The sequence below is a fragment of the Macaca mulatta genome, chromosome 6 (assembly GCF_049350105.2).
Source record: "Macaca mulatta isolate MMU2019108-1 chromosome 6, T2T-MMU8v2.0, whole genome shotgun sequence".
NCBI lineage: Eukaryota > Metazoa > Chordata > Mammalia > Primates > Cercopithecidae > Macaca > Macaca mulatta.
The window spans coordinates 64,272,267-64,297,037 of NC_133411.1; the positions used below are offsets into that span (position 1 = coordinate 64,272,267).

The following is a 24,771-nucleotide window of genomic DNA, read 5'->3' on the forward strand; positions in this document are numbered from 1 at the left end:
ATCTACTAGTTGTGAACGGAAACTTTTGAACACGTTCCACCAGCTGCACAATGGTACCATTTATTACTTTATTCTCAGGGGAAAACGTTTGCTGTGTGAATAATACCAGGGACTTATGTAAGCTTCTTCATTTTCAGGGAGCTTTATGGGTGTCAGCAAATTCACACAACACCCTGGTAAGGTAGCAAGGCATTGTTATGTCTTCTTTACAGGGAGAGAAACCAGATCACAGCATCAGATTTTCCCAAGGCCAAATGGACAATAAGTGGCATGGGCTTGTTTCCAGAGAGATCCATACTATTCTGCTGGAAAGCACAATTTCCCACTCACAGAAAGTCTCAGTGGGCTTCAATGCTGGACTTAAAACTTGTGGATTAGTACCCTGGCTTTTGACATATCTCCTAAATGTTGTCTTACTTTGGGTTTTATTCAGATGGGTAAAAAGAGCAAGATAAGGCAGGGGCACCCATCTAGAAGAGTGATGAAGATTTCAGTATCTCCCTTGCCGCTGAGTAATTGTCCAGTCTATAATCACAAGATCATGGGGGTTTGGGGGTGTGTGAAGGGATCTAAGTATCTATAAAGCCCCATGAGAAAAAAAAAAAAAAACAAAAACACCTTGCCCTATATTATAGAACAGATTTGTTGATTTCAATTGCTGTTTAGGAGATTGAGAAAGTTTTCCCTATCAGCTCTAGGAACATACTAAATGCCTGCTATAGTGAAATGAATTGTGGCCTCCAAAAAGATACGTCCAAGCCCTCAACCCCAGTATCCCTGACTGTGACTTTATGTAGCAAATGGGTGTTTGCAGGTGTAATTAAGGAATGATCTTGGAATGAGATCATTTGGATTTAGGATAGGCCTAAATCCAATGACGGCAGTCCTTAAAAGAGAATGGCAGTGGGAGATCTGAGACACAGACACACAGTGGGGAAGACCAGGTGAAGACATGGGCAGGGACTGCAGTGATTCAGCCGTAAGCCAACAAATGCCAGGGGTTGCCAGCAGCCACCTGAAGCCAGGGGAGCGTGGAATGGGTTCTCCCTCAGAGCCTCCAGAGGGAACCGACTCTGCCAGCACCTTGATTTCAGGCTTCTGGCCTCCAAAACTGTGAGAGAATTAATTTTTGTTGTGTTTTAGGTCACCCAGTTTGTGGCTATTTGTTAGAGCCCTAATAAACCATCTTTAGCTCCTTCTTCCAGTCTTTAGAGTCATAGGGACTTTAACCCAATTTAAAGCTGTATACACGCCCTGCCAAACCTTTTTGGCACAACATTTGATTATTTTATTTTTGTAGAAATGGGGTCTTGCTCTGTTGTCTAGACTGGAGTGCAGTGATGTGATCATAGCTCACTGCAGCCTTGAACTCCTGGTCCAAGTGATCCTCCTGCCTCGGCCTCTCCAAATATTTTAATTTGTGAGAGAGAGAGAGAGAGAGAGAGAGAGAGAGAGAGTGTGTGTGTGTGTGTGTGTGTGTGTGTGTGTGTCCGTATGACAGAGAGAGAAAGGGCATTCTAATTCCAAAGTGATTGAAAATTATTCTCCTAGATAACCACCATTAGTGAACAAAGAATTGGATTATCTTGACACATCTCACCGTGAAAGCAGAAGGGGCATCTGGAAGGCAGAAGTCAAGAAGACAGTGGAGAGAGTTCAAATTCTGATTGCAAAGCAACAATTTTCATACTTTCTCTTCTCTAGGCCACTGCACCAAGGAGCACACACGGAGCACAGAATAGCCTTTAAAAATAAGGTAATAATTACTAACACAAATTCATGACACAAAATTTTAAGTATTACTGAAATTCATAATATAGAACATGACAACCTTTAAAATATACATGGTACATGTTCCTCTGATATTTTTTCCTGCTCAACACTATAAATACACACACATACACACTCTCTTTCTCCCCCTAACATTTTAAAAATTGGAATGAAGAGTAGGTCTGCAGGCAGCCTGGTGCCTACTAATTTTTTGGAGCTAATTCAGCTTGACAGAAGGAATGTTTGCTGAGTGTGCCTGGGTGTAAGTCCTGTTTCTTGCAAGCCTTGGGTCAGGCACAAAACCTTCACAAAATATATCTGAGATGAGATTACTTTTATGGTTAGAGAAAAAGTTTGGCACAGTTTGGCAAACCTTTTCTGTCAAAGACTCGGTAGTAAATATTTTGGACTCGTGGGTCATAAGGTCTCCACTGCAACGACTCAACTCTCTGGTGTAGTGTGAAAGCAGCCATAGACGATGTGCACACGCATGTGCGTTTGTGCTGTATTGTCAGTATACTGCTGCAGAACAGATTACCCCACACTCAGTCAATTAAAACAACACCCATTTATTATTTCTAGTTCCATAGGTCAGAAGTCTGGGTGGACTTAACTGAGCTCTTCACTTAGGTTTCACACTGCTGACATGAAAGTATTGGCTGGTTGGGCTCTTATCTGGAGGCTTCCAAGCTCATTCAGGTTGTTGGAAGAGTCCATCTCCTTGGGGTTGTAGGACTGAAGTCCTGGTTTCCCTGCTGTTTGTCATCAGGGTCACAGGGCTCCTCTGGGCAGTTCATAGTACAGATGTTTGTTCTCTTTCTGGTCAGCTGTAGCATGTTTCTTTAACTTCTCTTCTGCTACCAGCAAGAGAGAACCCCGCTTGTAAATGGCTCGTATGATTAGGTTAGGCCTGCATGGGTAATTTCCCTTTTGAAGTGCCCCAAATCAACTGATTAGTAATCTTAATGACATCTGCAAGAATCCCCTTTGCAATAAAATGTAATATAAATCACAGGAGTGATACTTTAGTACATTCACAGGTTTCACCCACACTCAAAGGGAGGGGATTATATAAGGATGAGCATTCCTGGGGGACATTTTAGAATTCTGCCCACCACAGCTGGGTTCTAATACAGCTTTAATTATTGACACCGAAATTCAAATTGAACACAATGTTCTTGTGTAACAAAATAGTGTTCTTTTGATTTCTTAATCATTTAAAAATGTAAAAATTCTTAATTATTGAGGCTGCACAGAAACAGGAAAAGGCCTGGATCTAGCCCATGGGCTGTGGTTTGCTGACCCCTGGGCTAGAACCTCAACTAAACAAATCTTGAAAAAATACCGAAAGAGAAATTGTCATAGTGCCCCATCCAGTGCCTTGATCACAGTAGGTACTCAATGAATGAATGAACAGATACTGAGTTCCAGGAGATACAGAAGACATATGCACCCCACATGTCCTCGTGTTGAGTCCACTGCTGTGGGTAAAATACAAACACTCCCGTCTCTCCGTTTGAATGTGAGATCGGGCATAATCACAGGACGTTCAGGTGACCCAGAGCTCAGACTCCAGCGCCTTCCACATTTCCCTCAGGCTCCAAAGCAAAAGCACCGTATAATTACAAGAGCCATGTTGCAGTTTAGGTCAATCCAGCACATGTTATCTGATAACTGAACTCCAAAGCCAAGCGAAACTCTCAGCAGTCTTTCCCCAAGATGCTGGGCTCAGCATCCGCATTCAGTTCTCCTTAATTACAGGTTGGCTTGTTTGGTTGGGCAATAGTGCCCCAGCCCAGATGAATGTCATTTCCTTTCTTGGTAGGTGAAATGGATGAGGTGAGAAAGGCCCAGACCACGCTGAGAATTGAATGCATGGTAAACATAGGGCCATGGGGGGAAGTCTTAACACTGCTGGGCAAGATCTCTCACCGATGGATCCACCCCATGTTTTCTGATTGGAAACATTCCCTGAGATGGGAAGGATCATGCTATTGACCAAGGCTGCATTGGGGGGGGGGGGGGGTATTGTTTGCTCTGGAAAATCTGGGAGAGGGTGTCCCAGTCTGTGAACTACCCAGACCCCCCAGGTTCACGGAATACCAGGATGAGGAGCATCCCAGGGAACACCTGCATCAACTCTCATGTTCTACAAGGGAAGAAGCCAGGTCTCAGGGACATTACATCACTTTCCCAAATGTAACAAGTTAGTTAGAGTGAAGAAAGACCCTATTTTTCCCCATTCCCAGTGAAATGCCATTTCTCCTCCATATCTTCTCTTCTCCATGTGTCCTACGCTCTGGCACTTTTGTGCTGCTTAGCATTTTGCTCAGAAGTGTGCCAGAGATTATTGCTCATTCTTTCTCCTCCCACGGTCACAACACCTTCCTGGGCTGGTGTCACCTTTTACTTTGCAATTCAAAATGTTGAAGAAGGTGCGACCTGTCTAGATTTTCGTGTAGCCTTCTCTCCTGATTGCTGTTTCAGATAACACACTCAGGGTGTTGGTAAATAGCTGTGAATCAGAGCCTCGGGGACAGCCTGGTTTGGTGTGTGTACAGTCTAGCTGACGTCACAGCAGTCCCTGCCTTAAATATCAATGTCCAAGGAAGGTGGGATGCTGTTTCCAAAAGATGTATTTGCACTTCTGCTAATATATGGCTGAGTATTCTTTAAAAGGGAGTATGCTGATTGCCTTCTGCCACCTTCACAACACCCTAAATCTTTGGAAAAACATGCTTCTTGTTAGACCTACAAGTGGGCAGCATCTTTCCTTGTCCGGTCTGTCCCAGTGTCTCGGGAACTCTTGAGGTTTCTGTCCCCGTTCCACATACTTAGCCCCATCTCCAAGCTTCCTGTCCATCTGCTTGAGAGATCATACTCTAGGAGTCTTAAGTGCTGAGTTCCCTGGTGGGAGCTCACTGGACTGCAATGCCCCAAGTCCCTCCTCCCTCTCAGTGCCTTGGGATGGGCTTTGTGCCAGCTGTGCCCATCCTGCTGTTCTGCAGCTTGGTGCCCCAGTTTGGCTGGCAATTCCTTCCTAACGTGATGGGCCTCTGCTAAGGTCACATCTTTCACCAACCCAGGGTCCTTCCAGCTCCTCCACCAAAATGGTGCCCTGGTGGTCCTCACTTGTCCCATCTTCAGCAGGCAGGGACTTGATTCTGTGTCATTTGGCACTGCTCACTGGGCTTTCTTTTCTTTTCACTGTAAGACTCATACCATGAAGTTGCCTACACAGAACTGCCTCCCTGCTAAGAGTTCCAGGATCAAATTCTTCTAGTTGCCTGCTTGGGTGGGTCCTCATCCCCACCCCTACCCAGGGCACCATCCATGAGAGATTAGGAAGTAACCACTGTCTACCCCTCAGACCCCACATGCCGCATGACTGTGTCCTGAGGCAGCCACATGGCTGCCAGCTCTGAAGGTCCTGAGACCCCCATTCTGAGGCCCTTTGCTGACTCACTGCCCTCATTCTTCTTTCTCTGTCCACTTTCAGGGCAACTGCATCAACATAGTGAAGGCAGGGCCTGTGTAGTGGATGCCAGGCCGTCTTCACATACATTTCTCTTTCTCTTAAGCATCTGGCTGCTCCTGCCTTGCCAGGAGGACTCCTGTCTCAGCTCTGTCTCCTGAAGACGGATCCTACAGGAGAGATACAAGCATGTCCTGTTACCTGTGCCCGGATGGTCCTTAAAATATCATTTTCCTATTGTATAAACATAAAAATGTTATGTCTGACCCAGCCAACAGGCTCTAGACCTGAGCCATCTAGGAAGATGAGGCTCCACCCCTAACTGGTACCCTCTTTGCAGATTCACTAATGCAGATTCTCATCAGCAGAGTTAACTTGTCAAATTTTACTTTCATCAAGAGAAATATAGAGTGATGTATTTTTGATTTCTAAATTATGAAATTCTATTATAATGTGAAATATGTATTTTCAAAGTATACATACATTTCCTTTTAGAAATGTTGATATACCTCCCTAGGAACGTTCCTTCCTTTTGTTAGAAAACCAATGCCGTAAACTGTTATGGAACAAAAGAAAGGTGTGGAGGAAGATCAACCTTGTGGGACGCAGGAAGAAACAGGGAAGAAGAATCCCACTACGAAACTACCTTTCCGGGACAAATAATGTTCTCAGAAACGGACACGGCAGATAGCCTGCCCATTACATTTGTTTTGTTTTGTTTTGTTTGAGACGGAGTCTCACTCTGTCACCCAGGCTGGAGTACAGTGGCACGATCTCAGCTCACTGCAACCTCCACCTCCTGGGTTCAGGCAATTCTCCTGCCTCAGCTTCCTGAGTAGCTGGGGCTACAGGTGACTGCCACCATGCCCAGCTAATTTTTGTATTTCTTTTTTTTAGTAGAGATGTGGTTTCACCATGTTGGACAGGCTGGTCTCAAACTCTTGACTTCCAGTGATATGCCTACCTCGACCTCCCATTACATTTTAAATAGCACAGCTCTCTGTTACACTGTATATTTCCCAAATAAAGTTTTCAGCCCAACCTCCAGAAAAGCTCTGCTTTATCAAGTTTCTGTTTCTCATGCCATGAGTTGACTATGACTCTCTCGTGCACCAGCCAATCAGTTTTATCACTTGCCATTAGGAGGTCCTTGGAAAGCTCCCCAGTCCAGAGAAACTAACTGCATGAGTCTGTCTGAACTCAAAGCCTCCAACCAAGAGCAGGGAAGGGCCTGTGGGAGATGAATGCATTTTGGATATGGGGAGCAAGGCTGGTGGGATTCTGCTAACAAAACTGATCCCAGGTGGCAGGGCTCTCCTTTGAACTTGATTATTTTTAAACTTCACCTCTCCCTGATCCATAACGAGGTCTGGTGAGACTTGTCATACATAGTCCCAGAATTATTTTGATCATTTCAGCTCAGCAGAAACAATGAGAGAACATCAACATGGCAACTCCACAGACGTCTGGGAATAGGGATCATCACCCAGGCCTGGGAGCTCTGCGCAGCTTTGTCTGCCTTGGCTCCACAGTGCTCTTTGCCCTTAATGCTGCACCACTGTACAGCTTCACACAGCTGGCACTAGCTCCACAGCGGCTAAGGTTGTGTTGCTTAGGAGTGACCTGGAGGAGAGGAGAGGAAAAGATGGTATTAATGGCTCCCTTTCATGTCAACAGGTTCACTGAAAAAGGAGCAAAGAAAGGGCTTAGTCATGTTTTAATACTCCCAAAGCTTACTATGTATCCAGGATATTTTGGGTTATATTTAGTATTTGATTCACGTTTTAATTAGTTTAGCAGTAGACAAAGCAAAAGCTGAGTGAGTCCCATGCAGGAAAATCCTGAAAGCTTTTCCCAACCTGAAGATAGCTGATAACTTTCAGCTTACATATTACATGAGGAAAAACAAATGTTTCAGTGTAGCGTCCCAAATTCTTAGAAGAATCAGAGATAAGAAGCTCCCGCCAGCAACTTCAGTGTCCCTAGCCCAATTTAGTGGTTTGTGCCTTGGCAGCGCTCCCACTAACAGGACAGAGGACTCTTTGGGAAGACAGAGCCCATTTGAAAGGCGAGTGTTATTTATAAATTATCTCCAGATGGTCCAGTTCCTCCAATTCCTACGTTGCTCAGACTCTCAGAGTGGAAATTTTAATCATAGACTGTTTGAGGTTGATTTGGTCTAAGCGAGGGACAATTTTGAGGATTCAAATGACAAAAAGAAGGCAGAAGAGTTATCTCTTGAGACCGCTCTCCGGAGACCTGCCCTTGCTTGTGGAACCTTAGTTAATCACCATTTGTTTTCTGCTTTGCAATTCACAAAGCCCTTTTCTCAGAGTTTCAGACAGGCCTCCTCCCTTTGCACCTGGGAGGAACTACTGAAAACATCCTCTAGGGTAGGAGCCACACTAAATATTTAATTTACTTTTTAGAACATCTGATACATATTAGGTGTATAGATATTATATAAAAGACACAGGTTAGGTATTAGAACTCCAATCCTGCCCGTTTCTATTAAGCACGTCCCCGCATCAGGAACTGTTGTCTGATCTACACTTTGCCAGCCTGCCTTCCTTCCTTCCTTCCTTCCTTCCTTCCTTCCTTCCTTCCTTCCTTCCTTCCGTCCTTCCTTCCTTCCCTCCTTCTTTCCCTCCCTCCCATCCTCCTTCCTTCCTTCCCTCTTTCTGTACTTCAGTCTTCCCACCAGTCAGTCCTTCCACTATTTCTTTCATTTATCCAGCAATTGTTTATGAAGAACTTACTATGTGCCAGGGATGGGGTTAGCTAAGGCTCAGAGTTCAGTACACACTTCAGATCTCAGTGGAGAAAGAAGTAGCATGTGAGCCCTCCCCACCACAGACCTCTGCAGAACCTCATGAATTCCAGCCCATGACAGTCCACATATGGAAAGGAAAAAACCCTTGCCATGCTTACGTCTACCATGGTGAATGCCAGCAAGACTCTGGGGAAAGATTATCTGTCCAAGTTTATGAAATTAAATGTGCCCTTGGAGTGGGGGTGAGGGTTCTCTTGGGCCTTTGGACATCACTTAACTGCTTTAATAAACCGATCCTGGAACTTCCCTATCATGGTACTTCTTAATATGGGAGATAACTTAAATTTTAGGCTATCTTTTCCTTTACTTTCAGCTAAAAGCAACATACCAGGTACATGCCCCAAATGGATTATACCATAATTCAGGAGTTGGCAAATTATAGGCCTATGAACAGCTGTCTGTTTTTGTAAGTAAAGTTTTATTGGAACACGACCTCATCCATTCTTTCAAGTACTGTCTTTGGCTGCTTTTCCGTTACAATAGCAACATTGTGTAGTTGTGATGGAGGCCAAATGGCCCTTAAGCCTAAAATTCCTCTACTTGGCCCTATAAGAAAAAGTTTGCAAACCTTTGCCATTCTTGAGCATGATCATTTCTTTTGTTGTTGGATATTGTTTTTCTAAGCTTCTCCAAAAATTATCTTCTTAAGCAAGGTTTTAAACCTGTCACTTGGTCATATTCTTGCATATAAAATCAAATGTTATAAATCAGGAAAGAATCCAATTAGAAAATAAATAATGCAAGCATGGAAGTAATTTACAATAATCTTCTAGATCATCTGGGATCTTGTAGAGTCTGCCAAAGGTTGCTTTCAATACGTGAGATTACGTTTTCCATGTATAAATAAGTACAGGTAATTATAATAACGAATTCAAAACCACAGCCTAATCCAGGAGAAGAACAAGAAAAAATGTGGGTTTTTTCCCCCCCTCATTTTAGGTTTAAATCAGCCAAACTAAACTTCCTCTTGGGCTGAAAGATGTTGGTGGAACTCACATCACAATGAATATTATTACAGCTGAGGGAGAAAGGGCCCTGAAATGAGTTTCCAGGAGGCCCTCCTTAAGCACCCTTGCTTCGGAGCTCTGCAAAGCAAGTGTTGGGGAGGTAACGACTATTGGTTAAATAAGGCACGATCAGAGTCTGTCATGTAAATACAGCCAACTATATATTTGATATTTTGGCTTGTTGCCATATTCTCTGGCTCTCCTAAAGAAGAAGAAAACACTTCTTGTTAGAAAGTTCCCTGGGATGGCTGAAGTTGCCTTCCTTTAAACTATCCGGGTGGCAGGCAGTTCTGCAGTTAATTAAAATTGCAGCTGCACAGGTTGCAGGAAGGAGAAAATAACCTATTGAACTTTGTGGGAACTTCAAGATACAGCGGCCCCAGCCACACATTTCTCCTTGTTTCTTTGGAAGCTGCTTACAAGCCTTCCCCTTGGTGCAGAAAGAGCAAGATGTTCATGTCTCCTAAGTTTTTGGGGGGCTTCCAGATTGTCCCCAGGTCAAAACCTGCCAAATAAACTTGTGAGGTGCATACTGATCTGAACAATCTTTGTGGATGAGCCGAGCCTGGTTCTTTTGTCAGGGGAAGTCATCTAGGACGAGCTTGGCATCCTGGACAGAGGCCAGGGTACACAGCCCCTGAAGGCAACGCTCCAAAAATGCCCAAGATCTGGCGATGCTCTTCACACATACACACACACACACACACACACACACACACACTCTCACACACTGCCAAGTACAACGAAAACAGCACCACTGAACTCTCGGGAAAGCAACTAGACAACCACTGACTGCAACATGTTAGACTCAGAGTGTGGACAATTACAAACATAAAGTTTCAACTTTATGAATATTCAACAGGAACCAATAAAATTGTTTTTGGAAAGCTCCCATTTACAACTTCCAGCCCATACCACAGTTATCTTCTTTCCAAAACATCTGATATGGGAGCCTTCCACTTCCTTTCCCAAAGAACGCTGGATGTGTGCTAAGATTTCCGTCTCAACCATGTAAATCAATAACTTTTGCTCCCCGTTTCTTAACTGAGAGAGATATTAACATCTGTGACTGAGAAAGTACTCAGTTTATTGAAGGGTTTTAACTCTTATAATAATTAAAGTAATAGGAAAATTTGTAAATAACTGAAGTAAGTAAATTTTTCAACTTAGCAAAGAACGGTTAAAAGTTGGGCACCTTTCCATTTTTTAACTTGAAAGAATTTTGGTACATGTTATTCGTTAGCTCATTATCATTTTGACATCTAGCCTTGTCAATGTGTAGAAAGAAGTACTATTTATTTGAAAGCATGTGAAGTTCAAAGCGATTAAATGATTTAGTAAGGTTGCATTGTCTTCTTGTTAGCCATGTTTATGGTTATTATTATATGCTACTACATCTTTTCAAAAGACAAAAACTTACCAAAATTTAGAAAATCACTCATTGTTTTATAACTTAAAAAGAAAAACACTTAACCAAAATCACTAATTGTTTCATAACTTATAAAAGAAAAAGACTCAACCAAAGATAAGGACATAATTTGGTAGGAAAGTGTGGGTTTAACTTTCAGAGCTATGTAACTAAAGGGATGCTTCAGGAAATTCACCTGGCCTTCTGAACCTCATTTTCTCATCTGTAAAATGGGTATAATAATATCTACCAGGCAAAATTGTTGTGGGAATTAAGACCCCAAAAATGGGGGAAAAAATAATTAATTTGCAATTGAACTTAAATATCTGGAGTCATCTCACTAGCAACCAAGGAAATGTAAGTCAGAACAAAGGAGATGCTCTTTTTGCAATCAGATTTGCACAGATTTCTGGCATGATAGAAGCAGAGACTAGTGAGAGTGAGGTGAGAAGACCCTCCCCCAACTGCTGATGCTCATGAGAATCAGCAGAATCTCTCTATAAAGAAGTTTGGCCCCAAAAATCATTCCCTTTGACCCAGAAATTTTACTTCAGGAAACTGATCCTGAGGATTCAATGTGGATGAAGCTTATGAATAAAGATTTTCTTTGTTTTCTTTTTTCAGACAGTTTCGCTCTTGTCACCCAGACTGGAGTACAATGACTCCGACTTGGCTCACTGCAATCTCCGTCTCCCGAGTTTAAGCGATTCTCCTGCCTCAGCCTCCTGAGTAGCTGGGATTATGGGCGTGTGCCACCACACCTGGCTAATTTTTGTATTTTTAGTAGAGGCAGGGTTTCACCATGTTGTCTGGGCTGGTCTTGAACTCCTGACCTCAGGTGATCCGCCTGCCTCAGCCTCCCAAAGTGCTGGGATTGCAGGCCTGAGCCACCGCACCTGACCATGTATAAAGATTTTCATCACAATGTTATCTGTAAGAGTAAAGATAGGAAACTACCTATATGTCTGGTACTAGGAATCATTTACATGAAAACTGGTATATGTTGGATTTGAATCTCACTCCCTGCGTTCTCATTTTTCATTTCTTTGCTTCACTTTTATTTTTGCTGACCACTTCCCTCCATTGATTGTCCATTTGTGTAAGATGTCACATGGATCATCACTGGAAGGCAAGGAAGCACAACGACATGCTTTGCTGTCTGTGTGTGAACCAATAACAAGGTGTGGTGACCATCACTGGCAGACTTTGAAAGACGTGACATGATTGGTCACTGACTCATAGTGCTCATATTTACAAAAGTGATGTGTGTCCTGAAGAGCTAGCAGCAAAGTCTGTGCTTCATGCAGGTACTGACAGTTCATAGACCATGGTGAATGAAATCTGAACCTTGCCCTTATGAGGACTGCATCTATTTAACTAAACTGACTAAAGGGTCGTGATTGAAATTCAAACATATTGGAAGCCCAATATGTTTGCAATATGTTTGCCATATTGGCAAAGAGAGAACTATCTGCTACTTGGTACTGAATCTTGCATAGCTATAACAAGGAAATGATAGAACATTTTAAAGACGACGACATGGATTTTATTTTGTCAAGTTGTTTTTTTCCATTGTGTAAAATAGCAGGGTGTGGCCCCAGCAAGCACTATTGTTTAATCATTCAGTTGAAAACTCAGCCCACACATCTCTCCTCACCCAGTGGACCTGCTCTTTTAGGATAATTCCATCTAGCTCACAAAGCTGTACTGAAGATATTTCCTGTCTTCATGCAAAACACTTCCATCCTCTCCCTGCCCAGGGGAGGAAATGGAAAGAGAACGCTTATCCATCACAACAGGATATAGAGCTGTGGACCTGATTCTACCCCACGTCTCTGATTTAATGTGCAGTCTGAACCCAGGCACAAATCTAAGCAATACACCATATGTGCAGGCCCCAGGGGAAATCAGAACAAGCCGGAAGGAAGTAAGGCGAGATAGCAAGCCCAGAGACAATGTATATTCTTTGCTACACGTTCCATTTCCTTTGGGGCCTGGATTCCATGGGTTTCTCTGTATGTATCAGTGTGCATGTATGCTTGGGAGGTTGGTTATGAAGGGCACAGGAGTCTGCATCTGATTCATCCTGGTGCATATGTGATTGCAAAAGTGAGAAGAGGAATATCAGGAGGAGGAGGTGCATGAAAAGGAGAGAGTGAGGTTCTGGCAAGATCATTCAGAATGCACACTAAAGCCAATATGGTCGGAAAGGAGTGTGTAGTAAGGAGAAGAGTGTCTTAGTTTGGGATTCCCAGAAGTTGGTCCTGAATACAAGGAGTTAATTTGGGGAGTAATCCCAGTAAGACCAGGAGAGTGCAGAAATGAACCAAAGACGACAGGGAAGCAAGACAGGATATGACAGGGGCAGGTTATGAATGCGGATACTTGGGGCTCAGTCACCCTGGAGACATCTGTGTGGCGATTCGAAACATGCTGCTGAGTTGTCTCACCCAAGAGATGAGAAAGCCGAGGTATTTACACACCAAATTCCATCCTGGTTGAGGGCTGCTTGCTGTCTATTGCCTTTTCAGCCTTTGTGGCCAGCCCTGCATGCAGAGCACACTCTCAGGAGGCCAGGGGGAGCCTAGAGGCAGACTCACAAATTCTTACAGTACAAGGCCATCTGGAGTGCATGAAATGGGGAGTAGCCACAGGTACTGGTAAGGCACCAACAGGGCCTGCTATTAGATTCTGACTGTGGTCCGGGCACTGCTGTAAGTACTTTGCATGTGTTAACCTGTGAGATGCTCACAACAAGCCTACAAGCTAGGTCTTGTTATCACCATTTTATCGATGTGGCACAGAGAGGTTAAGTCACTTGCCCAGGCTCACAGGCTCTATGGAGCCTTAGCATATGGGTTATAGCACATTGGCAATGCCCTCTGCCATACATGCTTTCATCTTCTCCCTTTCCTTTGTTTTTCCACAAACTCTCATAGATTTTTAAGGCTTATGATAACTGAAAAGCATTTGTTGGTGCCAGGTTCTTTATATGAGCAGGATCCCCAACAACATAGGGTACCAGCCACCCCTGGACAATACACCTGAGCTTATACAGAAGGAAGTACAGTTCTCTTATTTAAGTCACTGTGCTTGGGAACCTCGTCATCACCACAAACACACAGGGTAATGTTGGAGTTCTAAGTACAGCTCTGGGACACCAAACACAGAAGGAGATATATGGACCCGGCCCTGCTGCAGCAGTGAGACCTTAAACAGGAGGGGCTGAGGACCCGCATCCCACCCTGCCCTGAGTGCTTCTTCTCTTGCTTTGACTAAAGGAGGACTCAGCCTCTTGTAGATTTCCGTTCCTTGTGGAGGGACCTGATACAAGAGACAACATGATTGAGTCTTCTTTGGCTCCTCCACGAGTCACTGCTTGAGCCTGCCTCACCAAACCAGTCCTGAGGTCTCAGTGCACAGAGCTGTCAGCAAACCTCCCACTCCCTGTTTGTGTTGGCTTTTGTCACTGTGCCATGCTGGAGGTGTCGGCTAAAGCTGTTTACTGGCTTAATTTAAAAACACCTCGAGGTGTTCTTAAAATTCTGCTTTGAGCAGCAATATGGACAGAATGGCAATGAAGCCAGAAAGCAATGAGGATAAATAGAATATAACCAAACAAAATTATCATAAAATCACATGAAGTAGCTTAAGGGAACTTTTGAAAAAGTAGAATATTATTTAAATATAATATTACACACATACATCTACACATGCATAGACACACATATATGTATACGTATGCACGTATCTGTATAATTTCAGGAGATCTTATTGTCTTCATGGAGCTCACTTATTCATACTATAGAGGTCAGGCCATGTTCCAAGCTAAGTGTAAGTCTGAAGCATGTTCTTCCAGACTGAAAGAACAGAAAAAAGCACAGAAGACTTAAAATATTAGTTTTATATGCATGAAAAATAATAGCATCAAAAATCAGACTCCTATGGCAAAAGCCACCACATGAGCTTTCTTGATTATTTTTATGGGGCCAGGAACCATTTGATAGCGGGATGTGGGTAAAACCAGGCGATATGAAGTGAGGGGCTAAAAATTGGCTTACATAGCATCAATTGCCTAAATTGAATGACAAGAGAAGAACCTTAGAAAACTGCTTGTCCAATCTCCAGGAAACAAAGGCTCAAAGAGGAGAAGCTCATGGAGCTATTCGGTGGCAGGGTTAGGGCTAAAAGTCAGCTCTCCTATCTTCAACTCTGCACAACACTTCACGGCTTCCCTCGTTCAGTGTTCTTAATTTGTCACAGTGCACCGCAACACGACATTGAGGGAAACTCCTGAGACTTACAATTCCTCCTCTTCATCACCTTATTTCTTAGAGTCACGCCACCCAGCCACTTTCCCTACCCAACCCTGGCCACAGGTCCTGACCGTCTGTCTTGGCTCTAATGCAGGTAAGCGTTAGTCAGAAGGGAAAATGAAGAGGGAAGTCAGGAGAGGAGTGGGGTGAGATTCTCTTTGCAAGTGGAGAGGCTCAATTAACAATGGCAGAAGAAGAATTCCAGCACTGTCTCCCTTCTGCAGCCCAAGAATAACATCCAGGAGTCAACACCTCTGCCTCCCACATGCTGACACAGAGTCTCTTTGTCTTGTGTTGAACCTTTAAGCGCTACAAAACCCAACTTCTATGTTTTCTTTCTCTCAAGGGTTGAATGGATTTAATAAGCATTTCTAAAAGTCACCTGAGAGTAGGCTTGTGAACCAAGGCAGATGTAAGTTCTCTGGGTTTTGCTCTTTCTTTGAGGTGACTCTAAAGAAGAGAAACTCACCAGAACCAGGGTACTTACATTCTTCAATCTCTAAGTAGGCACAAATTCTCTCATCAGAGAGACCTATAGAAAGCCAATATTGATGGGACATGATTTCCTTCTGTCTGGAAAATAAAGACCTTACTCCTGATTGAGCTGGTGGGGAGAGGGCAGGAGTGTGCAAAGTCCGAGACACAACATTATGTTGGTGACAGCACCCATTCCCAACTCTCACTCCAGCAGCATTACTTAATGTAATATTTGATCATTGCTTAAATTATTATTACAACTTCAGAAAACACCAGGACTGTATGACCATGATTATTATCTGGTTGTGGTTCTAGCTTACAACGTACAAATGTAATCACATGGAATTAGATCCCTCAAAAGACAAGAAATGGAGGAAATTAACACGCTACACATCTGCATTGGTCTTTGTTTTTTATTAAGCATGTTCCCAAAGCACTTCATGGGGAAACCAAAGACACGTGGAATGTTTAAAGAGCATGATACACCCAAATCATTTGATTCCCAGCTACAAGTCATTAGGCTGATATTATTAACCTCAAGCACACTTGGGAAATGTAGGTAAAGGACGGACAAATTTGGAAGGTCTAAAGTGGAGATTACATTTGTGCAATTTCAGATTTTAGCTAAATGAGTATTTTAAAAGCAAAGTATATTAGGTGGTTTCTGTGCACCAGACACTGTCCTGAATGCTTTCTATATATTTTATTTCAGCATCATAAAAATCCCATGGACTATGTACTATTATTAATCCCACTTTACAGTTGGGGAAATTGGTGTTCAGCAAGGTTTGGTAACTGGCTCAAGGCCACTGAGCTACTTAGATGGCAGAGTCAGGAATGTCTAACTCCAAAATGTAGGCTTTTAACAAGTATGTTATATTGCCTCTCAATACCTAGAATATAAGGGTAATTAAAAAAAGAAGACACATGAATTTTTGAGATGTATCCATTCGTTTTATATATGTTTAGTGATGGTGTGTCTGTGCCAGGAACTACACGAGGAGCTGAAGACACAGTTGAAAACGGACTAGGTTCCTGCCCTCTGGCATTTACATTCTAATCCAGACAGAACAAAAAAATATAAAAATAGAAAAAAATAAAATTAATGTAAGCTGTAGTAAGTGCTATGAGAAAGACAAAGATCCTGATATATTAAATAAGGGAGGATGACTCTCTTAGCATAAGTTATCTGTGGAAAGCTTGGCAAAGGATTGCATGTAGGTGGTTTCTTTTGGGAAGTGATCACAGGGAAGAGAAGTGGGGACTGGGGAAAAAAAAAGAAAGAGGAAAAGCTGAAACTAGGGTGCATTCTTAAGTTGGTCACTGCTGTGGGCCATGGGAACAATTCTGTCGGGACACCAAAGAGTAGAGGAGGACACACCTCAGAACTGTCCAACCCACAGAAGGAAGAGATAAACACAGGTCCACCAGCTCCCAATGGTCATGGGTTGTTCATTTCCTCCCGTTCCTAGGCTGTGCATGCAAAGCTCTCACTGCAACACCAGAGAAATCCTGGGGCAGAAACTGAAAGAAGCCAGGTATAGCTGACGCCAGGTACAGAGGGCTGCCAGGTGCTGTCACCCAGACAAAGTTTGTTGCTGCGACGGCTGGCCAAGAGGTGCGCTGAGTGGGCTGTAAGGGCACACAAGGTGACCAATACGGAGACCTGCATTAGGGGGCTGTGTCAGAGAAAGTTTCCCTGTGGAGGTGGCTTTTGTGATGAGATTTCAGGAGGACAAAGAGCTAAGCATGGTGAGAGCTGAGACAAGAGCATTTCCAGGCATAGGAACCAGCCACTGAAAGGCCCTCAGAAAGAGGTAGCATCTTTCAGGAACTGACACCCCAGGGTAGCTATGATAAGGAAGGATGAGAAGCAGCCCAGGATGTCACAGAGGGGCAGTGTCAGGTCACACAGAGGCTTGGAGGGCATGATAAAGATTTTGTTTCTAGTGAATACAAACTCATTGAAGGGTCATAAAAATGTACTCTATTAATCTCCAAACAAGGGATCGCAAGAGTTTCAGAGCTGAAAAAGAACCATAGGTTTGAAGCTGAGAGGTCATTCTACACAGAAAGGACAAACTGGTTGATAGTTCCATTGGCCAAAGGTCCATATCGGGGCCAAGAAGAAGGGTTTCCCTCCAAGTCAACAGGGCCAAAAGTTTGTTGTGGACTGCTGAGTTCAGGGAGCCAGTCCGTAGTTCCAGTCTCTGACACAGAAATTGTTGGTAAGAACAACTGAGAACCAAGGCTGGGATGGGATGAGGGTCGGGACTGGATGGATTAATACTTGGAGAACTTCTAAGAGTCAGGGTGTCTTACATTTTCTTTTCTTTTCTTCTTTTTTTTCGAGACAGAGTTCCCCTCTGTTGCTCAGGTTGGAGTGCAGTGGCGCGATCTCAGCTCACTGCAACCTCCACCTCCCAGATTCAAGCAATTCTTCTGTCTCAGCCTTCCGAGTAGCTGGGACTACAGGCACGCACCACCACGCCTGGCTAATTTTTGTATTTTTAGTAGAGCCGGGATTTCACCATATTGGCCAGGCTGGTCTCGAACTCCTGACCTTGTCCGCCCACCTCGGCCTCCCAAAGTGTTGGGATTACAGGCCTGAGCCACCTTACATGTTCTTTGCTGTCAGCATTGATCATTACTTTTAAAGGAAGGTCTCAAATCTCTAAGACTTGGGGTATTAGAACTCTGAAAGGGTCTCTTGTATTGGGAGCTCCTGAGTCTCCCCACTTGAGCTTCAGTTTTATCTTCCCCTGAGAAGTCTTTCACTTCGATTTCTCCTGCATCTGCTGTGGTGGGGCCCAAAAGGAGGCATTAACATTCTGGTCCAAGCCTGAACAAAATCCCTTACCCTTGAGATATTTGTTGAACAGGAATTGCCTACGTTTATTTAAACGTATTTGCCACATGATTAACGAGCAACATAAAATGCTTACACCTGGGAATCATGAAACATGTAATTTCCATGCTCCTTGCCTATCTGGCCTTCCCTTAGCTCACAGGTACATCAATACACATCCTGTCTCTGTAATACCTTTGGTGGTTGTGTTAGAGCAGGCTAACTGCATAACAAGTCCCAAATTCCAGTGGCTTAACATAGCAAAGTTTATTTTTCATTTCGGTCACATTCCCATACAGGGCTACTCCAAAGTTCTATTCCATGCAGTTATTTAGGGATCCAGGCTCATTCCTTCTTACAGCTCTATCCTCTTCTGAGTTTTTGGAATCTTTTCCATTTGGCCAGTATAAGAGCAAAGAGCACATGTGGAAAAGGCGCCACTGCTCTCAGGTGAGGCACATCCACTCTGATGGGAACTAGTCTTACAGCTCACCCAGGTGGACAGGGATTGAGAAGTGTAATCTATTGGGATCCCAATAACAGGGGACCTTGGGTGTTGTGAGCACCAGCAGCCCCTACCACAGTGGTAGAGGAAAACAAAGCACTATTAACCTTCCAAGAAAAGTATGGAAGCTGCAAATATGCTTTATCATGTAAAGGGGAGTCAGGGGAGTATGCTTGGTTCCTAAAGTGCATGTAGAAATAATGTAGAGTACGCATTGCTATCTCCAGTGCTTAGAAGAAATTCAAAGAGGCTGGGCGCGGCGGCTCATGCCTGTAATCCCAGCACTTTGAGAGGCCGAGGGGGATGGATCACTTGAGGTCAGGAGTTTGAGACCAGGCTGACCAACGTGGTGAAACCCCATATCTACTAAAAATACAAAAATTAGGCCAGGTGCGGTGGCTCATGCCTGTAATCCCAGCACTTTGGGAGGCTGAGGAGGACGGATCACAAGGTCAGGAGATTGAGACCATCCTGGCTAACATGGTGAAACCCAGTCTCTACTAAAAAATACAAAAACAAAATTAGCCAGGCGTGGTGGCGGGTGCCTGTAGTCCCAGCTACTCGGGAGGCTGAGGTGGAGGAATAGCATGAAACCGGGAGGTGGAGCTTGCAGTGAGTCAAGATTGCATGGCTGCACTCCAACCTGGGCAACAGAGCGAGACTCCATCTCAAAAAAAAAAAAAATTAGCTGGGCATGGTGGTGCATTCCTGTAATCCCAGCTACCTGGGAAGCTGAGGCAGGAGAATTGCTTGAACCCAGGAGGCGGAGGTTGTAGTAAGCTGAGATCGCGCCATTGCACTCCAGCCTGGGCAACAGAGTGAGACACCATCTAAAAAAAAAAAAAAAGAAGAAGAAGAAACTCAAAGAATATGATATGCATAAGGAGAGCAATTTAAAAAACACTACTACACTGCTTATTCCAAATAATAAACATTGAAGAAATTTTAAGTGAAGTGTATTTAGGTGTGTTTTACTCTCTCTGACTCTTTAGAAATTGTAAAACTTCTGAGCCTGCAGGTCTTTTTTCCCCTTTTAATTGTAGTAAAATACACATCAAATTTCCCATCTTAATCATGTGCAAGTGTACAATTCAGTAGTATAGAGTACATGACATGGTTGTGCAACCAATCTCCAGTACTCTTTCTATAAACTCAGAGTATTTAGTTAACAATCAAGAACAGGAATAAAATCTAGGTTTACACTTCCCACATAAAGATCATAAACATTTCTTTAGAGTGACAATAATGTTATTTTGCCTTAAGCTTGATTTTCAGTACATGGATCGTTATCAAGCAATGTTATTTATTATTTTGTTTTTTAACTGTGGTAAAACATACATAATTTTCCATCTTAACCATTTTTAAGTGTGCAGTTCAGTAGTGTTATCTGTAGTCACATATCTGGGCAACAATCTCTAAGACTTTTTCATCTGGAAAAACTGAAACTCTTTACCCATTAAACAATTCTTTCTTCCCCCAGCACCTGGAAACCACAATTCTACTTTCTGTCTCTACTAATTTGACTACTCTAGGTACCTTATGTAAGCAAGATTATATGGTAGTTGTCTTTTTATAAGTGGCTTATTTCACTTACCATAATGTCCTCGAGGTCCATCCATGCTGTAGAATGTGTGAGAATTTCCTTCCTTTTTAAGGCTGAGTAATATTCTATTGTATGTATATACTACATTTTGTTTATTCACCCACCCAGCGATAGACACTTCGGTTGCTTCTACCTTTTGGCTATTATGAGTAATGCAAGGGCAGTCGTAATTAAGGTAAGTTTTGAAGATGGAGAATCACAATGAACAATACACTCACTGGTGTGCGTGTATGTGTGTGTGTGCGCGCGTGCGTGCACATTCATGCTCTTGTCACCTTCCTCCTACTCACAGACAACTAATAATTGAACCTAGGACTTGATTGTACCATTTTCTTTACTCCCATAGGACAAGTTCTTCTGTAATGAAAGTATTTCTTAAATTTCATCTACTAAAATGACAATTTTCTGAATGAATATGGGACATTGTCCAAGTTAAGGGGTTTGAAATTGCACTAGTTAATTACTCTCAGAGTTAATTCCTCGGTTAAGTTACTTATAAGTACCTATTTTGTATTCTATTCAGTGGAAGTTCTGGTACATAAAAACAGTGCACTGTCCTTTCCCTGGTCATAGTTTAGGTATAACATGTAAAATACTAGGCTAACACTTTCAAATGGTGTCTACTGAACATCAGTGTTCAGTGTGATGTTAGTAGATGCTTCATAATAACATCTGTTACTATGTAACTGTGATACAATTTTTAAATTTTTATACAAACACAACTTAATTGAGGCCCAAGCACAGGGGTGATGGGGTGGGAGGGGAGTATGTCTGTGTTGAGTTCAGTTATGGGAGCGATTCAGCATCTAGTCAAGGCAGAGAAGTCAGTCATTCAGCAATGACTGGTAAGCAAAATGACAGCTCACCTAGATATCACACATTATAATTATTTCGAATTAGAATCTTCTCTATCGACAACTTTCAGGACTCTTGTACATCACTGGGCTCATTAGGTAAACTATGTAATGTCCGGGTGTCTCATGGTGGTAGATTTCTAGCCCATAATGGTGCCAAAAGTCGCCCACCCATCAAACATACCTCTTTCACCACTCTCAACTTTAAACCCAAGGAGTTCTAGATGTATCTCCCACGGGCTCACTGTTCTAGAAAAGGTGGGCTTTTCTGAACGTAGTCCCCCAAACAATGCTGAGGCCCATGCCATGAGGGCCATCACCCAGGGGATAATAGGGAGGTGAGGGCCTTCCCAGGCTGTGACCCTAGCTAGTGATGCAGGAGCGGCTCTCTTGCAGCTCTCACTGAGGCAGTGCCTTCCATGACCTAAGCAGAAATGCAGAGGAATCCCATGCACACTTCCGGAAGCTGGAGAGCCCTCTCTCCATAGGATGCATCCCTAACCCTTGGGGAGGGCCTTGAGAACAGTTGCCATGGAGGTGAGGCAAAGCTTTACCTCCACCCACTTAGGGTTCAAGCTAGGCCTGATAATTAAATTGACAGAGGACAGATAAACAGGACAAAAGGATACAAATTTCCCCTCAGTTTTGCATGATACAAGAGTCCTCATAAGAAAATAAAGACCCACAGAATTAGCAAAACCTGCATGTATTAGGTCAAACAAAGGGAGGCAATCATGTAAAAGTAACTTAATTATGTGTAGAAGCTAAAGGAAGATATGAATTATCTCAACAAGGTTTGTTTGTACAAAATTCTCTTGGCTATGACTCCCCATCAAAGAATGTTTATTTTCTCCTGGCACAGGGAGGGAATCTTTTCCACGGGAGGTTTTATCTCCTATTTTCAGGAAGAAAAGGGGAAGATTAGAATGTTCATCTTGCCTCTGCTGTTTTTCAAGTGCCTTTCACTTGATGTAAGCCCTATGTTAAAGTGGCATATTTTGGGATGGCATATTCTGCCAGTCTGCACCAGTTGGACCTCTTTGTCCCTCCCTCACCCTGAGCTCCATCTGAGTGCTAAGCACAAACCTCCCCTTCACTAGCTCTTTTCCCCCAAAGCAAAGCAACCCAGGCAGACAGCTGCCTATGGTCCCAGCCCCATCGGTCCCTCATACCGCCCCTGCCGTGTCTCAGTCTCAAGTTCATGTACTTTTTCCTTTTGATCTTCCTTCAACATCATAAGCTCTCCGAGGACAGATGAGCTTGTATCTTATTTATTTATCCACAGCACAGAGTAAGAACCACAGTTTTTCACTGACTAACAATGATGAATAAAGGAGCAAAGACACCCATCTACACAGTTTCCTTGGTGACCTAGTGATTCCAGGCCAGATAGCAGAAAGCTGCCACAGTGTTTCCAAAAAGTTATACAAGTAGAGGTTTTATTTACATGTTACCTTGTTTCTGAGCTCTCTAAATCTGTCATCTTTTATCTACAACTAGGGTTAATATTCATTAGCCATGTAGTATGAAAACCCTTATCAGATTCCAGTGGTATCACTGGTTATGTTTTCTACTTAAATAATAACAAGATGAATTTTTAGAAGGCCAACCTAGGTCGCTCTTCCGTGTGCTGGGACCCAAGCAGCAATAGAAAGCCTGGTAATTGGACACCTTTTGCCCCACAATGTCACCCTGAATGAGTCTTTTCTTTCCGTTCTTTCTTTGCTTCGTCTTTTCCAGACTTGCTTTCCATTTCACAGCTTTGCTAAACCTTCAGGTCAAGGTCAGAGCAAAAGGACTATCTCAAGGTGGGAGGAACTGAATTTAGCCACATAGGGCCTCTCCCTAATGAAAGCATTTAGCACCCAGCCAAGGAATCTATCTATCTTTAGATTCCAAAATAGAAAAAAAGGGAAAAAAAATCTCCCTTAAGAAAAAAGCCAGGGTTTGCTTTGCTTCTGCTCTAAGCCAACCCTGTTTCAGGTTCCAAGGAGGTTACTCCTTGCAGAAGGGAACGTGCTACAGAACACATCAGAAGACCTGAATTCTATTTCTGACACTGACTCTGATGTTCTGTGATCTTATCCCCGGCTACTTGAAGAACTTTGTTCTGCCCCCATACCCGCCCTCTGCCATCCCCTTCTTATTGCAACTTTGTGTGTAAGTGTGTTAAGACTCAGGGAAATTCTCCAAAAGCTCAAACTCATATGATCTTTATTACTTGGGGCCACAAGTGCCAACCAGCCTAGAGGGGTTCCTGGGAATAGGCGGGCGGATCATGAGGTCAGGAGATAGAGACCATCCTGGCTAACATGGTGAAACCCCAGCTCTACTAAAAATACAAAAAGTTAGCCAGGAGTGGCTGCACTTGCCTGTAGTCCCAGCTACTCCGGAGGCTGAGGCAGGAGAATCGCTTGAACCCGGGAGGCGGAGGTTGCAGTGAGCAGAGATCGCACATCTGCACTCCAGCCTGGGCGACAGAGCGAGACTCCATCTCAAAATAAATAAATAAATAAATAAATAAATAGACTAAATCTGCCTCCTAAGAAGTAGGCATGGAGATAGAGAATCTTCCACAAGGAGTAGAATTTACCAGTTACCTGGAAGCAATGGCATGCCCATAAAAATCTCCTCTGAGAAGCCATGGAACACTGTTCTTCGTTCTACCCCACATTCTAGAAATTTACTTGCATCCTCCGAGAACCGTCTGTGGTACTGGCATCCGCAACCTGTTGATGCAAAAACATGAAGCTTCTAGTGAGGAGGGAGCAAACCTCTCTCTTTTGGAGGTATCAGTCTTAGTGCACTTTGTGAAAAGGGAAATGATCACGTGAAATTGTAGATGGCATTTTTCTGATGCTTTGTACAAACCTTGATTTCACATGGTGCTGCAGCTGTGTTGCTGGAAACAGTATAGCCTGGAGAGGGCAAACTCTGGAAGAGACCAGCTGGATAAAATCCTGACTCTACACTAGGTACTGTGTGGCCTTGAGCAATTTATTTAATGTCCCAGTTTCAGTTTCTTGTATACAATAGAGTTTCTAAAGGAACCTAATGAATCATGAGTGTAAACTGAGAAAATGCATGTACACTGCTTAGCACAGTGAACACGTCAATTGCTGTATGAATGCTATTACCAATAATATATACTATTAATAGATATTAATAAATAGCATTTTAATTCATATTAAAATCAAATATTTTAATTAATAATTAAAATTAACAAATATTAATATTAATACTATACTATATTATTATATTTTCTGTTAAGTAATAGATAACATTACACATAATATTAATAATAGTCCAGCCAGGCATGGTGGCTCATGCCTGTAATCCCAGCACTTTAGGAGGCCGAGGTGAGTAGATCACTTGAGGCTAGGAGTTTGAGACCAGTCTGGCCAACATGGCAAAACCCCATCTTTACTAAAAATACACAAACTAGCTGGGCATGGTGTTGCACACCTGTAGTCCCACCTACTTGAGAGGCTGAGCACGAGAATCGCTTAAACCCAGAAGGCGGAGGTCACAGTGACCCGAGATCATACCACTGCACTCCAGCTCCACAGAGTGAAACTCTGTCTCCAAAACACCTTAATAATAATAATAATAAGGCTCATAAAAAAACACCCTAGGGAATTCATTAATGATGAGCAAATGGAAGTGATTCAAATA

General features: G+C 43.1%; 1 long non-coding RNA gene across 1 annotated transcript in view; it reads right to left on the reverse strand.

Annotated features, from left to right (window-relative positions):
* Positions 1–1,286: 1,286 nt before the first annotated feature.
* Positions 1,287–24,771, reverse strand: part of LOC144341424 (uncharacterized) — a 127,539-nt gene continuing 104,054 nt past the window's right edge. Inside the window, exons 4-5 of the long non-coding RNA XR_013418344.1 lie at positions 23,697–23,825; positions 1,287–6,868 (exon numbers count right to left, since the gene is read on the reverse strand). This is a non-coding gene — a long non-coding RNA (uncharacterized LOC144341424). The remainder of the gene's footprint in view (positions 6,869–23,696; positions 23,826–24,771) is intronic.